This window comes from Notamacropus eugenii, chromosome 6 (genome assembly GCF_028372415.1).
Source record: "Notamacropus eugenii isolate mMacEug1 chromosome 6, mMacEug1.pri_v2, whole genome shotgun sequence".
In the NCBI taxonomy this organism is placed as follows: Eukaryota; Metazoa; Chordata; class Mammalia; order Diprotodontia; family Macropodidae; genus Notamacropus; species Notamacropus eugenii.
In genome coordinates, this window is record NC_092877.1 from 154088713 (window position 1) to 154105360 (window position 16648).

The 16648-nt window shown below is 37.4% G+C and overlaps 1 long non-coding RNA gene across 1 annotated transcript in view; it reads left to right on the plus strand.

Annotated features, from left to right (window-relative positions):
* The window catches only part of LOC140511985 (uncharacterized), a 35163-nt gene that overhangs the window by 2393 nt on the left and 16122 nt on the right, over window positions 1-16648 (plus strand). Inside the window, exon 2 of the long non-coding RNA XR_011969741.1 lies at window positions 2707-2764. This is a non-coding gene — a long non-coding RNA (uncharacterized lncRNA). The remainder of the gene's footprint in view (window positions 1-2706; window positions 2765-16648) is intronic.

Genomic DNA, 16648 nt, shown 5'->3' on the forward strand with positions numbered 1-16648 from the left:
CCCCTTATGGTGAATTTATGGGAAGACAAGGATAAAAGTTGCATAGGGTGAGTAGGCATGGCTGCTTTGTGATCTGTGTTCTTGGGGGAAATCTATCAATGATATCACAGTTTCATGTAAATATTTGAGCATTTATTTAAGTAAAGGGATTTCAAACATTGATTTAAAAAAAAAATTCTTTTCTACTTTGCAGGGGACTGAATCCAATACTGTAGCATATACAAATTTTGGGAGTAACTAAAGGATGTTTTTCCCACAGAGAGATCAGTCAAGGCCTTGGGTAAATGAGGTTATGTGAATAGAAAGGCAAAGAATTTGCAGTATAACTTTGACTTGGAATTATAAATAGCATCTTTCTACCCCCACCCCCATTACTCCTCTTTGCTACAGGTAGGCTTAAATTTGGCAACTTTATTTTTATCAGGGGGTTTCTGTTTTGAAGTTTTCTTCCTGGGTTCTTATATGTTTCTGGATTTATATATGTATGTATGTGCAAAGTACATTCTGAAATATTGGTTTCACTTTTGTATAGATTTCAACTCTTATTGAGTTCTTTATTTCTAAATTCTAAATATAACAAATATGCTAACTATATTTATTACTAATTATAGATATATATTTATATATATATACAATACACACACATTTAGACACATATATGTGTATATACATAGGGTTTTCAAAAGTCAGTTTAATTTTAGCTTTAACAGCGTAATAATTAAGCTTGAATAGTTTAAAATTCCATTAAGACTTTTGGGACACATTATGCATAGATATGAACACCTGTGTACCTATGTGTTATATATATTTGTATATATATATATACCCACATATACACACATGTAAATATGTATGTGTGTATATGTATACATATATATATACACATACACATATAGATATATACACAGTATAGATATGATAAAGCTAAGAGACCTGATGAAGGTATTAAGACTAAAAGTGAAGAGAAAAATAGGGGCCATGATATGAATGTTGAGCTAGCAGAGGAGATAGAAGAATGATCAGATAGGAGAAGAACTAGGAGAAACTAGTGTTATAAAAACCTAGAAAGGCCAAAGTATCCAGGAACAGAGGGTGGTCAACAGTACTGTCAGCAGATAGGTCCAACTATAGGATCTTGGAAAAGAACATCACGTTTTGTCACTAATAATTCATCATACTGACTTGGTGGTTCTAATCTGTTCATCACCATGACAAATCTAGATATTCTATGTTGATACAAAAATGCCCCTGGAAATCTAGTTCAACCCTAAGTCACCTCCCTAGCAAGGAACTAACAAAGAGAAAAGAAGTCTTTGGGGATATGTAGGAACCAGTCTTCCTGAAAAAGAAAGGTGCATAAGTCTAGTGACAATGCAGGTAATGCTCTCAGCTGGTTAAGTTGTTTGGTGACCTCTCAGTGGAAGATTACCTGGGTTGCTGAAGTTTTGTGTGTTCCCATAAAGGAAGAGAAAAACTGTGCTCTAGATAAAGCAAATTCCCATGTGTTTTGTTTTGTTTACCTTCTCTTAACTGAAGAAGCATAAGAAGGATTTCTCTCCCCTAGGATAGAAACAGTTGATAATGCAGAATACTGGTCTTGTGAGAAAAATTTGTTGTTCGAAGAGAAGGTTGTGCTTCTGCAGACCTTATTAAGATCAAGGAATGGTGGTCCTAAAGGGGGTGACTAGAAACTGACAGGGCCCAAGATTCTCTGAAGAAGGGACATGTGTTTTTTTTTTTCAACCATGGTTGTTGCCTGGAAAACTGAGGCACTTCAGCTCCTAAAGAACTCCAAAAATTAGATACTTTCTGCTTCCTAGAGAAAGAGCAGTGTTTTGATTGAATAGCTACCACCCAGCTAAAATAAGGTTGCAATGCTCCCACATCCACTAGCCACTTACTACCTGTGTCAGTTGGGGGCAATTATTGTGGGAAAGGGAGAGATTTATCCTTCCACCTCTACCCTTAACCAGCCACCCAGTAACTGTTTACTTACTTTCTCCACCTTACCCCCAACATCCATGATGTGGGCTTTTGAAAAACTCAGTCACATGGTCTGGAATATCTGGAATGCCAAGGGAGGGAAACAGGTTGACCTCCTCCCCTTCATATTGTTGTTGTCTGGGATAATATTCCAGCTATTGAACTCTACATATAGCTCTACATGACAGCCAATAATTCTTTATACTAAGAGAATAAGGGGAAATCGTTGTTTTGTATTGGGAAGAATGCAAAGGACAGGAAAGTAATCAGATTGAGGATGGGAAAAGGAAAAGAGTCTTCTTATCTGTGTGAGCTATGACCCTCTTGAAATGGAAACGGGGAGAATATAGTTTGTTTTATTGAAGCTAGAAATAGAAATGTATGTGTTTGTGAAATATTCAAATTTTCCACTATGAAAAACAGTTAATCATACGGAAACTCAGATCAAGCTTTTGTCATTCAAAAAAAGGTAATATAGCAGGGAAAAGCACTGCTTTTATTTACAGCTCAAAGCTACCCTAGAAGTGATATTAAAAAAAAACCCAATAAACACGGAAATGTTAGAATTTGGCTCTGTCCCTTACTGATTCCATGAACTTGGACAAGTCATATTTACATTTCTGAAATTATAGACAAAATCATCTGATCCTCTCTTTTTATACATGAGGAAAATGAGAAAAGCTAGCAAAAGTCAAATGTCCATCTCTCCCTTCACATCAACAGCCTGAAGATGTCTTTGTCTTGGCCAAGAACTTGTGGTGCTGGACCGTGAATTACACAGGTATGAATAATCTTATTTTTTCCCTTTGATTTCAGGGTGGTATTGTTGATATTCCACATTATAGATATTAATGTATAATTACTGGGCACATGAATCATTGCTCCATCTTTATCTCCCTATATTCTGATTGGGCTGTGCAACAAGCCTGGTACCTTTACACTTAGTCCTAATCATGTACAAATCCATCTCACTCTTGGTATTTTCATTTACTGAAGTTTCAGGCAAAATCAATTAGAACAATAGTTCATTATATATGTATAGATATAGATATAGATATAGATAGATAGATATAAAATGTTTCATGCATATGTCCATTCTGACCCTCTTCTCCAAAAGCCTGTGTGTGTGTGTGTGTGTGTGTGTGTGTGTGTGTGTGTGTGTGTAATACCTGTCAGAATCTAAGAATTGCTTTCAAAAGCTCTCTCAGGTTTAATCATCACTACGTGGTATGTTGAATTTTTTCGTCAGAGGATCTAAGTTCAAATTGCAGCTCTGCTATTTAGTTACTAAACTACTTCATCCAATTCAGCCTCAGTTGTATTATCTGAAATTAAGAGATTTCATTCAGATGATCTCTGAGTTCCATGACACCTGTAAATACTACATGTGCCTCTCAGTCACTTAGTGGTCACACATTATCTCATGATTTACTAAAATTTAATATGTGCAGACTAATAATGGAAACCTCAGACTAATATTAGGTTTTTTTTTTCTGAGAAAATACCAATTTGTATTCATTGATCATTTTATTGATAAGTACAATATAAAACCCACTATTTGCTAAATTTGTTCCCTTCCTTTACAACCCTTCCATTTCTACTGAAAACTAATTCTGCTCATCACTGCTTTGGATATTGATTTCTGCTTGTTCTGAACACCTGGAGCAATGGCTAGACATAGTTAATTACACATTTATGACCCATCAAGTCAATCAGAACACCCAATAAAATGGAAATTAATGGCAGCTTACATTATTCTTTGCAAATATCTTAAGAATCAATCGCTCATTTGATTTATTTTTCTTCCATGGGAATAAAGTGCTCATGTGCTTAAATTCAATGGCAAATGCTTTTTGAAATTACTGCTATGCTTCTGAAGTGTGATTTTCATTATATCTTGAGACCTAAGCTTTTCCCATGGTGTAATGGAAGTCAATTGGAAAGTATGATTTGATAGAGCAAAAAACCTTTCCCTGATATAATTTTATGATTAAAATAATGCCACCTTGTAGGAGAAGGTTTCAATTGTATGGATATTTGATCATGCTGCAACATTTTTAAAATCTCAATTTATTTTTTGTTTCCCAATTTCTCTAATTTCTCTTTCCCCCCATCTCAACAGATTCAAGAGAATATGACAAATGCTTTAATGCCTAATATGTGTCTATGAGAAGTAGAAAAGGTTTGTAAAGATTATTATTACAAACTTTGTCCCCTATCAATGATACTAGAACCACTTCCATTTGGACTTTCGTAACACAGTACCACATGTGCTATAAAAAGAAGTGGAAATGGCACTGAAGACATCAACAATGTCTTGATCAGTCAAACTAGCCCTGGAATTTTCTCCCTTCTCCTCTCTACTTCCTGGCTTTCCTTTTGTTATTCAGTTGTTTTCAGTCAAGTACGACTCTTCATGATGGCATTTCGAGTTTTCTTTTTTTTTTTTTCTTTTTTTTCTTTTTTCTTTTTCTTTCTTTATTTATTTAACTTTTAACATTCATTTTCACAAAATTTTGGGTTCCAAATTTTCTCCCCTTTTGTCCCCTCCCAAATTTTCTCCCCTTTTGTCCCCCCCCAAAACCCCGAGCATTTTAATTGCCCCTATCACCAATCTTCCCTCTCTTCTATCATCCCTCTCTGCCCTTGTCTCCATCTTCTCTTTTGTCCTGTAGGGCCAGATAACTTTCTATACCCCTTTACCTGTATTTCTTATCTCCTAGTGGCAAGAACAGTACTTGACAGTTGTTCCTAAAACTTTGAGTTCCAACTTCTCTTCCTCCCTCCCTCCCCACCCCTTCCCTTTGGAAGGCAGGCAATTCAATATAGGCCAAATCTGTGTAGTTTTGCATATGACTTCCATAATAGTCGTGTTGTATAAGACTAACTATATTTCCCTCCATCCTATCCTGTCCCCCATTACTTCTATTCTCTCTTTTGATCCTGTCCCTCCCCATGAGTGTTGACCTCAGATTGCTCGCTCCTCCCCATACCCTCCCTTCCATCCTCCCCCCCACCCTGCTTATCCCCTTACCCCCCAGTTTCCTGTATTGTAAGATAGGTTTTCATACCCAAATGAGTGTGCATTTTATTCCTTCCTTTAGTGGAATGTGATGAGAGTAAACTTCATGTTTTTCTCTCCCCTCCCCTCTTTATCCCTCCACTAGTAAGTCTTTTGCTTGCCTCTTTTATGAGACATAATTTTCCCCATTCAATTTCTCCCTTTCTCCTCCCAATATATTTCTCTCTCACTGCTTGATTTCATTTTTTTAAGATATGATCCCATCCTCTTCAATTCACTCTGTGCACTCTGTCTCTATGTGTGTGTGCGTGTGCATGTGCATGTATGTGTGTGTAATCCCACCAACTACCCAGATACTGAAAAGTTTCAAGAGTTACAAATATTGTCTTTCCATGTAGGAATGTAAGCAGTTCAACTTTAGTAAGTCCCTTATGACTTCTCTTTGCTGTTTACCTTTTCTTGCTTCTCTTCATTCTTGTGTTGGAAAGTCAAATTTTCTTTTCAGCTCTGGTCTTTTCATCAAGAATGCTTGAAAGTCCTCTATTTCATTGAAAGACCAATTTTTCCCCTGAAGTATTATACTCAGTTTTTCTGGGTAGGTGATTCTTGGTTTTAGTCCTAGTTCCTTTGACTTCTGGAATATCCTATTCCATGCCCTTCGATCCCTTAATGTAGAAGCTGCTAGATCTTGTGTTATCCTGATTGTATTTCCACAATACTTGAATTGTTTCTTTCTAGCTGCTTGCAATATTTTCTCCTTGACCAGGGAACTCTGGAATTTGGCCACAATGTTCCTAGGAGTTTCTCTTTTTGGATCTCTTTCAGGAGGTGTTCTGTGGATTCCTTGAAGACTTATTTTGCCCTCTGGTTCTAGAATCTCAGGGCAATTTTCCTTGATAATTTCATGAAAGATGATGTCTAGGCTCTTTTTTTGATCAAGGCTTTCAGGTAGGCCCATAATTTTTAAATTGTCTCTCCTGGTTCTATTTTCCAGGTCAGTTGTTTTTCCAATGAGATATTTCACATTATCTTCTATTTTTTCATTCTTTTCTTTTTGTTTTGTGATTTCTTGGTTTCTCATAAAGTCATTAGCCTCCATCTGTTCCATTCTACTTTTGAAAGAACTATTTTCTTCAGTGAGCTTTTGAACCTCCTTTTCCATTTGGCAATTCTGCTTTTGAAAGCATTCTTCTCCTCATTGGCTTTTTGAACCTCTTTTGGCAATTGAGTTAGCCTATTTTTCAAGGTGTTATTTTCTTCAGCATTTTTTTTGGGTCTCCTTTAGCAGGGTGCTGACCTGCTGCTCATGCTTTGACTGCATGTGTCTCATTTCTCTTCCCAGTTTTTCCTCCACCTCTCTAACTTGATTTTCAAATTCCTTTTCGAGCTCTTCCATGGCCTGAGCCCATTGAGTGGGCTGGGATACAGAAGCCTTGACTTCTGTGTCTATCCCTGATGGTAAGCATTGTTCTTCCTCATCAGAAAGGAAGGGAGGAAATGCCTGTTCACCAAGAAAGTAACCTTCTATAGTCTTATTTTTTTTCCCTTTTCTGGGCATTTTCCCAGCCAGTGACTTGACTTCTGAATATTCTCTTCACACCCACTTCACCTCCAGATCCTCCCAGCCAGCGCTTGGTGTCTGAGATTCAAATGCTGCTTCCCAGCCTCAGGGCTTTGGGCGGGGGCAGGGCTGCTATTCAGTGTGAGATTAAGTTCAGGTGCTCAGGTGGGGGCAGGGCCACCTCGCGGGCACAGTTTCCTCAGGGGGTTTATGCAGAAACCTTCAACAATGGATCCAGGCTCCTGCCTGCTTGGGGAGCCCTGGTCCGCCCCTGCCTCTGCTGCTGCCTCCCGAGGGGGCCTGAGTTATGGGGGCACCCCACTCCCCTCTCGACCCGCCAAAGAGACCCTCTTACCGACCCCCGTCACCTGTGGGTGGAGGGACCCGTGCAGCCGCTGGAGATTCTGTCCCTGAAGCCCACTCGGATCTGCTCCTCTCGGCGCTGCCACAGCAGGGCTGTGCTCGGCTCCATGTCCGCAGCATGACGGACCTTTTGCGAGGGGTTTGCAGGCTCTCTGGAACAGAAATCTCCACTCCACCGTTCTGTGGACTCTGCTGCTCCAGAATTCGCCGGGCATTCTTTTTTACAGAAGTTCTATGGGCTGTGGGTTCAGAGCTATGTGTATGTGCGTCTTCCTACTCCACCATCTTGGCTCCGCCCCCCATTTTGAGTTTTCTTGACAAAAATACTGGAGTGGTTTGTCATTTCCTTCTTTTCAACTCAGAAAATTGAGGTAAACAGGGTTAAGTGCCTAGGGTCATACAACTGGTAAGTGTCTGAGGCTGGATTTGAACTCAGGAAGATGAGAACTCCTGACTTAGCACTCTATCCGGCACCACTCCCCTTCCCTGGTTTCCTTCAAATCCCAGCTAAAATCTCACCTTCTGCGAGAAGCTTTTTCTTGATCCCCTTCTCTCTCCTGATTATTTTCGATTTGTCTTCTGTGTATCTTGTTTGCAATATGCCTATAGTTATAGGCATACTGTCACCTCCATTAGAATGTGAGTTCCTTGACAACTAGGATTGTTTTCCCCCTCCTCTGCCCCCACCATATGTGTGTATGTGTATACACACATATATACAGATGTACACATGGAACATATTTTTATTTTTTATTTTATTTTATTAATGCGTTGAATTGTATTGAGATATTAATTCTCAAGGTTTTTGAAAGAGGAAAGGATACCAAAGTGGGAATCCTTGGGGTGAAAATCAGGGACCTTATTAATAAAAAAATTAATTAACCAAAAGGGAAGCCCAGCTCTCTACCCTGAAGAAAGATGCTCTATATTTCTGTTCAATGTGATTGTGGTTGTCATCAATCAATCAATATGCATTTTTAGCATTCACTGGGTACAAGGCACTATGCCAAGGGCTGAGGATACAAAGAAAAAACAAAAATGGCCCCTGCCTGCTTCTTTTTTAAGCAAATTAATCTCTCTCTCTCTCTGTCTCTGTCTCTGTCTCTCTCTCTCTCTCTCACACACACACACACACACACACACACACATCAGCATATCTTGGCAATTAATTAGACATGGAGGTGGGTAAAGAGACAAAGGAAAGCTTCAAGGATAATTTTGTGGTTGCAATCTGAAAAATGGTGCTTCTGTTAACAGAAACAGTGATGTTTGGAGGTGGCTTTGGAAAGATAGCATATTTTGAAAATGTTAAGTTTTAAGTTTTAAATGATCATGACACATCAGGGGAGACATTCCCTTGACTCCATTAGTAGTATTCTTTTTTATTTAGAAATTTTAAATTAAAATCTTAATTTTTTAAAAAATTAAAAACATTTTTATTTAAATTTATTTGAAATTAAAAATAAATAAATTAAAAAATCTAAATTTTAAAAATCTATCACATTTTTGTTGCCATTACCATCTCATATCCCTGCTCAGAATTCTTTTTTCTGGATCTATGTTGTCTGAAAATAAAATACAAATCCCACAATCTGTCATTTAAAGCCCTCCATGATCTTCTGACCTTCTGTCTTTTCAGACTCGTTTTGTACTTATCTGTTTCATGTATTAATGTCCCAGTCAAACAGACATAGGAGTTTTTCCTTGAACTTAGCATTTCTTGTCCTACTTCAGTGCTTTCATAAAGGTTGTCCCTAAGGACTGGCATGTATTCCTTTATCTTTTCCTTTTAGAATCCTCTGTCATTTTCAAGATTCAGGTAGTGTGGTACTTTCTATGGTAACCCTTTCCTTTCTTACCCAATGGTGTCTTCTCATTCATTCATTCATTCATTATTTCACAGTCATTTTTCAAGTGTGCCAAGTGCTATATTTGGTATCAAGAATAGAAAGATGAAAGAAAGAAAAAAGAACAATCCCTACCTTCAAGGAGTTTACATTCTATTTATGGGTTATAACATGAACACAAATGAGTATAATACACGGCAATTTCAGCAGTTATTTTCCCCCAGTAGAATTTAGGGCATTTTGTCTTTGTGTCCTCAGCCTCTTGCAAGTTTTTGATAAATGACTTTCAGAAATAATTGGGTTTACAATTACAGAAAAAAGTTTCATTGAAATATCCATGTGCTTTTTGTGACCTTTTTAACATATCAAGGAACATTTGGCATGGAAAAAAATCTAAAATTATTCAATTTCAATCATTACCTATATAATTTCATTTCTGAAACTGAGTTTGCCCAATCAGTTTGCCCAAGCTAGAAGTAAAGTGTCCACCCACTGGGCCAATACCACTGCTGATCAGCACCAAAACTTTAACCTGCTCCATCTTTGAGCTGGGCAGGGTTGATTAAAATGGTACCAGAATTTGTGAGAAAACCCAATCAGTTTTGCTGTTCTGAAACACAGATCTCCTGAGCGCATTATCCACCAGCCTTAGCATTCTGAAGAGCAGGGATTAGAGGAACTACACATTTTTAAATTGCTTAAGGAATTATTCATAAATTGCATGTGGGCAAACAGTATTGCAGAGAATCACAGATGTTTTAAAGGATTTTTTGCCAGCAAATGGTGGCCAAGGAAACACTGAGTGAATGTTGCTGGAAGTATTTGTTTCTGCCATGAAGCTGATTAAGTTCTTTGACATCTTCTAGATGCCAATCTGGTGACTAAATATCAATGCCAGTCTTATTTACCACTGTTTAACCTGTAAAGAGGAAGAAGAATGACTATGAGAAAGCTGAGGGAATTTCATGCTAATTTTACTTTCATCAACATTGTAAGAAGAAAAATAATTTTGAAAGACTTAAAAACTTTGATCAATACAATGATCAATCATGAATTCAGAGGCCAGGTACTAAAGGATGCTCTCCTCTTTATCAAGGGGTGATGGGCTAAGATATTAAATGAGACATGCATTTTTGGGATATGAACAATATGTGAATTTGTTTTGCTTGGAGATACTTATTTGTTACATGGGTTTTATTTTTCTTTCTTTTTTTTCAAGATGGGGAAAGGTAGAATAGAGAAAAAATAAATGTTTAATAATTAAAAAAATAAATTTTATTTAAAATGTTTTTTGTTGAATAAATGTAAAGTTTGACACTTAGCTTTTTAAAAATCAGTTACAAGATTAGGAAAACTTGCCTTCCTAGTAGTTCCTATGGAAAAGGCTTGAATGGATATGAGTGGTGTTTAATTGACAATAAGCACAAAATAAGCTAACTAGAATATAATAGCCAAATACAAAAATAAAAAAAAATATTTTAAAGGATAAATAAGCTATAACATATAAATCAAAAGAACTGATAGACCTACTGTACTCTGTATTCGAACACATAGGATTTGAAACTGGAATCAACCTCAGGGACTATTTAATCTGACTCTCTAACACTATTTGATTACTATAGATACTATGGAATTAAGATCTGAAATAATTACTTACAAAAAATTAATCACAAGCTTAAGGATGCACAATTGGCAAAGACAAGATTTGGACTCTTATCCTCTTGACCAATGTTATTAATTCATCCAATGTCATTTCTATTATACTCAGGCTAAATCAGTCTGGAATAAAATGTATATTTCAAAATAAGACACACACACAGGAAGGCAAAAAATCTCTAGGTCCCTCAGTTGTTCCTCATCTAATAATTTATAGCAAAAAGGAACTGCTTAGATATTTTTGTGATAAGAGGGAAGGAGTCCAGGATAATATTACCTACACTATAATGGATCTATTTCCCCCATGCTCTGTCATTCTAGAGGTACCACTGAGCAGTCGAGAATTTAGGAGAGTGGTCATTGGGACTATTTTGACGTATTTGGGATCTTGTGAAGTAATGAATTTGTGCAACGCAAATTTGCTCATGCACTATCTTACTCACGAACTATCAGCTCTTTGGGTTAAGTGGAAGCCAACAGTGGAGTGTGTGGATAGGATAACTTGTCTGAACTCAATGCAGCTGACATAGCCTAGTCCAAGCAGGAATTGCAATATCAGTATCACAAACACAAAACATTGGATGTTTATTGCTATTAGTGTGGAACCCAAGACTATTCAGTTCATGGGTGCATTTTGGGCTAGCCCCAGATGACTGATGGCAACAGTGGAAATGGCCAAAGAAATAAAATGAGGTATTGAGTCCCTGGAATAAAATCATTTTGAGCTGGTTGAGGATCTTCAAAGTGTCTTTAGTCTGTTACTTAAGAATTAGTATATGTAAAACTATGAAAGATTAAAGTATTTTTTCTGCCTCTGAACCCATATTTTCACTGGCATAGGGAATTCCCAGTGAGGAAAATCCTATTTCAATTTAAATCTGGAACTTAGTCTCAGAAAGTTGTATCAGTCACTGAAAGGTTATATAATTTCCCCAAAGTCACGTAGACATTGTGTGTCAGAGATTGGGCATGAAAAATTAAACAGTCTTCAGATGCAATGAATAACACCATAAACTAAAAACAGGCCAACCTCCAACCTTAGGGTAAGAGACAATGTGGCTACAACAGATTTTTTTTAAAAAATTCTCTTCCTTCCCTCTCCAAGTGTCAGATGTGAAACAATTCTTCCTATCTTTCATTTTCAGTGTTCCATATAGTGTTATCAAGTGTAATTGATGAAAGAATCTCTGAGTTATTCTCAATATATGGTTGTCATTTTCAATTAAATATACATTTAACCAATGACACTAAGAACAGTATGTGACATTTTATTCTTGGAAAAATCTATTTCTAGCTTTATAGAATTACTACAATTATTTTTTTTGTTCAAGATAAGCAAATAGGCAAGTCAATTGCAATTATTAAAGGAGTCCTTCTATTTTGCAGTGGAAATTATACAGTGAACCTGGAAGAATGACAGTCATTCCCCAGTATGGCCTTTCCCTTTGCCTTTAATTCAGGTATGGCTGTAGATGTTGATATATTCAAGGTCAAGTTAGCTTAAGAGTACCATACATAGTTGAAAGGTAAACATATGCTTTAAATTGTCCATCTAGGCAAATAGCAAGTGTTCGAATACTGATTGTTTTGAAGAAGACATTCTCATTATGTACTTAATTCCTGATGACCTGTTCTCTTGTTCTCTGTTATTGGAAGGAAAGATGATCTAAGATCATGAACAGAACTGAAAGAGGTTTTAAAAGTCATCTAGTCCAATCTTCTCATTTTGCAGAGGAGAAAGTCTCCAGAAAAGTTAAGTAATGCCCAAAGTCAGTTGTCCTTCATTCTCAAAGAAGATCAAAGCGACATCACTATGTTGAGGTTAAGGTACAGTGTGTCCAACTGTGGCTGATAAGACCAATATGAGCTTGGAAGAAGCTAACACAAAGTCAAGCACAAATAGTTCATATAAACATTTGTAGTGGAGGTGTTTCTAAATCTGCACATCTCACATTCTTTTGAGCTACTGCAATTCTGCTTTGCTCATAGAGCACAACACCATCTTTGATGTGGCCACATCGTCCTGAGCAGTCCTGTGCCAGAGTCTCCCATGTCTCATAATCAATTCCAGAATTCTTCAGAGAGACCTTGAGAGTGTCCTTGTGTTGCTTCTTCTCACTTCTATGTGAGTGCTTGCCCTGTGTGAGTTCTCTACAAAACAGTTTTTTAGGCAGATGCAATTTGATATTTGAACATTATGGTCAGCTCATCAAAATGAAGTTTTCTGCAGTAGAGTCTGAATGCTTGGAAGTTTAAATTAAGAAAGAACCTCAGTAAATGATACTTTGCCAGTGATCTTCAGAATCTTCCTGAGACAATTTAAGTGAAAATGATTCAGTTTCCTGGCATAGTGGTGGTAATCTGTCTAGGTTTCACAAGCATACAATGAAGCCAACACAATAGATCTGTAGACCTTCAGTTTGGTTGGCAGTCTAGTATCTCTTCTCTCCCACACTTTCCTTTAGAGCCCCCCAAACACTGAGCTAGCTCTGGCAATGTGTGCAACAACCTCTGTTGTTTACATCTCTGGAAAGTATACTGCCAAGGTAAGTGAACTTATCTATAGCATTCAACATTTCCATTTGCTGTAACCAATAGTTCCATGTATGGATGATGTGGTGCTAGTTAGGAGAACCTCTGTTTTCTTGGTGTTGTTAGGCCAAAATTAGCACAAACATCAGAGAACTCATCCATACTCTGTGACATCTCAGCCTTAGAGGCTGCACTGAGTGCACAATCATCTGTGAACAGAAAAAAAATCATGCACCAACTCTTCCTCCACTTGAATCGTCTTGTGGACTTGCAAGTTAAATAATTTATCATCAGTGAAATAGCTGACTCTGATGCCATTTTTATCCTTGCTGAAAGTGTCAGACAATATCACTGAAAACATCATTCTAAAAAGCATGGGGGCAAGCACGCAGCCCTGTTTCACTCCACTGGTGACTGAGAAAGCTCAAGCACATCATCCGTTATCCAAAACCTATGCAAGCTTGCCATTATGGAGCTGGCATACAATTTAGATGAACTCTGGGCAACCAAATTTTGCCATAATCTTCCATAAGACCTCCTGACAGACAGTATCAAAGACTTTGGTCAGATCGATGAATGTTGTGTACAGATATTTGTCCTGCTCCTGGCATTTCTTCTGGAGCTGTCAGGCAGCAAACACCATATCAACTGTTCCTTGGTACTTCCTGAAGCTACACTGACCCTTGGGTAGACGATCATCTTCCAGGTGAAAGATCAGCCTATTAAAGAGTACTCTGGCAAGAATCTTGACAGTAATGACTAAGAGAGAGACCCCCACCTTATGATTGTCACAGGACAACCTATTTTGTTCTCTTTTATATAGATGGGCAATACAGTCATACTTGAGCTCCTGGAGGATAACCTTCTCTTGCCATATAACCCAGAAAATTTCAATCAACTTTTGTATGAACCCCCTGCCTTGTAAATTTTCACTGAAATAGAAACAGCACCAAGTATTTTACCACATGAGAGGAGCCTAATAGCATCCAAAACTTCAGTTGAAAGTTCAGGGAGAGAGGCATTGGCTTCAATTTGAAATATATGGTCAATAGCTTCAAAATTTGTGTATGATGATCTATTGAAAACATGCAGCGTTCAGCACATCCTTATCATTAATCAATGTAACTCCATCAGCAATTAGTAGTTGACATTCACCATAGATCTTTGGCCTATAATTAACCTTTAGGGCATCATAAAGATGTTTTCATTTATTACTATCAGTATAAAACTGAATTTCATCTGCCTTCTTCTGAGCGAAGAGTCTTGCATCTTTCTAGGCTTTGCTTGCCCTTTACTTTTGATGAAGTTAAATGCTGCCTTCTTAGAAGCAGATGAACTATCCTGCTGGTAAACCCTGTGGAGTTCTTATTTTTTGCTTAGCAGTTTCTGAATTTCCCCATCATTTTTCATAAAACCATTCTTGATGTTTGCAAATATTGTGACACAGATGAGTAAATGTGATGCTGTTCCCCAAATCTCTGAAAGTTTCCCCTTCCTTTTCTGCTTCATTGCTGTCAACGGTGTGTTGACTCAGCTTTTTCTCCAAGTAAGGAACAAACTGTTCACATGTGGAGAAGTGTTCTCATCTGTTGACATTAAGTCTTCTGCTGATTGTCTACCTTGGGGCCACTGTTTTATTCAATTCAAATGTTTAGCTCGGAGAGAATAAGTCTATGATCAGTCCAGCATTTTGTGCTATACATTGCCATTGTCACTCACATACTCTCTCTGCCAATATTTGTTGCAAGGGGGTGCACTCACAAACTTTTATTGCATTTAGGTCAATGGAAGACAGTGCTGGTGATGAGGTGACTAGATAAACAAGTCTTGAGTAGTCAGTGACCATTGTTGTTATTTCGGATTTCATCATTCCCAAGGCCTCCCTGCTACGTCTGATAGTCTGTGCCTGCTCTAGCATTAACATCACCCAGAATGACAAGCTTGTTCTCTGTCAACACATTGATGATGAGAGTCTTCTGGTCTTCATAAAATTTTGCTTTGAACTCATCAGCATTCATCATAGTGGCAATGGCATTGTCATGAGCCTGTCATTCACTCCTTTTGGGAGGCATTCAAACTTGTTGACTAGATTAGTTTTTATTGTGAAACCTATTTCAGCTTCATGGTGCTCCCCATCACTATGGCCTCTCCAGAAAAAGCATGTGTCCAGCTCGGCCTTCAGTAAGTTGACCTTTATTTGCCAACCTTGTTTCACTTGCAGCTATTTGGATGCAATCCCTGCTTAGTTCTCTCACAATGAGAGCTGTTTGTCTTTCAGATCTACTGGATTTTATATTGTCCGTTAGTGCACAGATTCCCATGTACTGTTGGTGAGTAGAATTATCTTTGCAGAAATTTATGTACATTTTATGAGTGTGTGTGTGCATTTCAACCACAGAGTATTTTCACTCTATTTGTTTTTTATTATGAGAGTCAGCATTAGACACCAAGAAGAGTGCATTGCTATGACAACACTCAGTGAAATAGAAATTTGGTCGTTAGGTACATGTTTGATTTTGTTAGTCTTGACAGTAAAATCGTGTTGACAGTAAAAATGTACTGTACAAATGGCTTTTTCCAATCTAAAAAAGTTCACATTTTCTATTTATTCTCAGTAAATGGAAGATTTCCAGCTCCACATGGTGTACTCTATGGTTACACTACAATGTAGATGATCCTACAAGTCTTCATGTAATCAACCTTTAAAAAAAATTATCCTTCATCTGATAAAATACTTAGTTCTATTGTGAACATAGCTATACAAAAATAACAAATCCTCCCCTTGCCTTCCCCTGCCAACACACTATTATCCATAGAAACTCAATATTATCCTAGGATGAAGACCAGCACATTTTCACTGAGATTATTCATCTTACTTATATGGCTAAAATTTATTTTTTGATAAATGCCTCTAGTTATTTTTAGTGATCAACAGGCTCATTCTGTTCTCTAAAGGAATTCTTCACTTGGGCCTCTGCTATCTCTCAAGATGGTATAGTCTTTATGCTGTGTTATCCTGAGATAACTTTGTTCACTAGAGATTGAATTCATAATAGAGCTGGTATACCTTGAACTCAATCCAAGGGAGATCCATTAACCAAGTGAAAAATAGGTTTTGTTTTTGAGGCACCCTCACCCAAAAAACAAATCATGAAGAGGCCCCAGTGAATTAGATATTCTTGTCTTTTATTTAAATCATAGCATTGGAGACTATTGGAGATAAAAGGGAAATTAGAGGTCACCATTTTTTTTACATGGGGAATCTGAGATTTGGTGAAGTTGACTTCTCTTTTGATTCCCAATGCCAATACAATAGGTATTGGATTTTATCATATTGGAAGGGCATATTATTTTGCTCTAAGGCAGAGGTTCTTCTTCTGTTTTGTGTTATAGACTCTCATTACAGTCTTGTGAAACCCATGGACCCATTTCTCAGAATTATGCTTAATGTAATGTAGTATTGCAAGACCAATTGTATTGAGATAAAGTTGTTATTTTTTCCTATCCAGGTTCATACACTCTCTGAAATCTATCCATGCATCCTGTAAGACTCCACAGACCCCAGGTTAAGAAAAATCTTATAAAGTTATTTTCAAATTCAACCCTCTTCCCACTATACCAGACTACCATTCTAGAGGCTGATCTGTATTTGAATCTCAGCTCTTACTGTTATGACCTCCATGA